Here is a 2,500-nt window from a genome sequence, read left to right as displayed (position 1 = left end):
GGAGGTGGTCTCCGACTATCTGGGCGTCGACCACGCGGGCGATGCCGTCTTTGACCGCCACCACGTCAGGCTTGCGGATGCCCTCAGGTGTTCGGAGGTGGGGCTCCACAGAGACATTGAAGCCCCTCTGCGCGAGTCCACGGGCGACATAACGCACTACAGCGTCATGGCGCTTGACCCGGGACCCGTGCGTCCTAAAGCAAGCCTGAAGTACGTGGTTGGCGGTCTCCACGGCCTGGCACCCCGCGCGGCATCTGGTGTCCGCCTCCCGCCCGCGACTGCGCCGTGCCTTCGTAGGGAAGGCGTTGATGCGGGCGCGGAGGGCGTCGATGTATTCACGCCCAGATAGCAGGCGACTGGTGTCGGCGACCCACTGATGTTGGCCACTGACGGCGGCAGAAGATGACAGTGCCGCACCGTCAATGGCGATGTGTAGGCGCGCCGCCCACATTTCCCCAACCTGCGTTGACGATTTGAGGAGGTGGCCCTCCCACATTAGGTGGCGCTCCAGCACCTCGATCTCACGCTGCACCTCATCCATGCCTGCACCGTCGCAGGCTGGCCCTATCTTCTTCAGCGCCAGGAGACGGGACCGACGGAGGGTCGGACCCATCCATCGGCAAGATGGAATGCCGAGGCCCCCCTGGGCAACAGGAGCGTGGAAGTATCCCAGGGGGGTGTCCGCCGGAAGGCGGAACCATCTCCTGACGGCGGCCCGGATGGTAACGTCGGCCGACTTCAATGCACCCACCCGGGTGCGGCTGAGGGCCAGCCCGTGGTACAGGCCAGGGAGAAGTACATTGGTGAGAGCGTGGAGGCGCTGTTGCGGCTTCAGCGGAGCTCGGGAGATGACGTCAAGCTGCTCCACCAGGTGGCTACGTGGATTGAAGACACAGCGACCCGCCGTGGAAAATTGCAGCCCCAGGTACCGGAAGGTTTCACCCACACGCAGGGCAGGCATGGTGGTATTGCCTGCTGTGAAGGTGACATTGCTGTCCACCTTCACCTTCTTCTCGCGCCCTGACGCGACTAAGGCGAGGGTGAAACACTTCCGGGCGTTGATCTGCAGCCCCAGGTGGGCGAGGGCTGCGGTAGCTGCGTCGATGAGGGACTGCAAGCCCCTCGGGGTCGCTGCAAACAGCAAGACGTCATCTGCAAAGGCCGCAGCGTTGACTCTGCGACCGAGGATCCGAGCTCCGATGTGGGAGGGCAGTTGGCCTAAAACGTAGTCCACCGCAAAGTTGAACAGGAGGGGGGAGAGGGGATCGCCCTGGCGAACGCCCCGTGCTGGCTGCACAGACACGCCCACGCCGGCGCCGTCCGCTATCACTGTCGTGCTGCCCTCGTAGCACCGCTCGACATACTCGACAAAGCAATCCGGCAGGCCATGCGCCTTCAGCACGGGCCGAAGGGCAGCATGATCTACCGAATCGAAAGCCTTCGATACGTCGATCGATGCCACAAAGACAGAGCGGCAGGAGCGAACTGCGTCGGTGAGAGCAGTGTCCAAGATGAAGGTATTTTCCAACATCCCATCCCGAGGGATGAATGCCCGCTGACGTTCGTCCACAGCACATGCGCGCATCAGGCGTGACGCGAGAACCTTGTGAAAGGTCCGCGCCAACACCGAGCAGACCGTAATGGGGCGAAAGTCAGCGGGGGATGTTGGTGCAGCCGTTAAGAGAGTCATAGTTACTCCCGCCGTTTACCCGCGCTTGCTTGAATTTCTTCACGTTGACATTCAGAGCACTGGGCAGAAATCACATTGCGTCAACACCCGCTAGGGCCATCGCAATGCTTTGTTTTAATTAGACAGTCGGATTCCCCCAGTCCGTGCCAGTTCTGAGTTGATCGTTGAATGGCGGCCGAAGAGAATCCGCGCACCCGCGCGCCCCCGGAGGAGCACGCTAAGGCGGACGCGGCCTCGCAGCAAGGAAGATCCGTGGGAGGCCAAGGCACGGGACCGAGCTCGGATCCTGCACGCAGGTTGAAGCACCGGGGCGCGAACGCCGCGCAGGCGCGCGCATCCTGCACCGCCGGCCAGCACGAGGCCAACCGACGGCGAGAGCAGACCACGCCCGCGCTAAACGCCCGCACTTACCGGCACCCCTACGGCACTCACCTCGCCCAGGCCCGGCACGTTAGCGCTGACCCACTTCCCGACCAAGCCCGACACGCCCCGATCCTCAGAGCCAATCCTTATCCCGAAGTTACGGATCCAATTTGCCGACTTCCCTTACCTACATTATTCTATCGACTAGAGGCTCTTCACCTTGGAGACCTGCTGCGGATATGGGTACGAACCGGCGCGACACCTCCACGTGGCCCTCTCCCGGATTTTCAAGGTCCGAGGGGAAGATCGGGACACCGCCGCAACTGCGGTGCTCTTCGCGTTCCAAACCCTATCTCCCTGCTAGAGGATTCCAGGGAACTCGAACGCTCATGCAGAAAAGAAAACTCTTCCCCGATCTCCCGACGGCGCCTCCGGGTCCTTTTGGGT

The sequence above is a fragment of the Schistocerca serialis genome, unplaced genomic scaffold, assembly GCF_023864345.2.
Source record: "Schistocerca serialis cubense isolate TAMUIC-IGC-003099 unplaced genomic scaffold, iqSchSeri2.2 HiC_scaffold_1189, whole genome shotgun sequence".
Classification (NCBI taxonomy): domain Eukaryota; kingdom Metazoa; phylum Arthropoda; class Insecta; order Orthoptera; family Acrididae; genus Schistocerca; species Schistocerca serialis.
Note: the sequence above shows the minus strand (reverse complement) of the source record.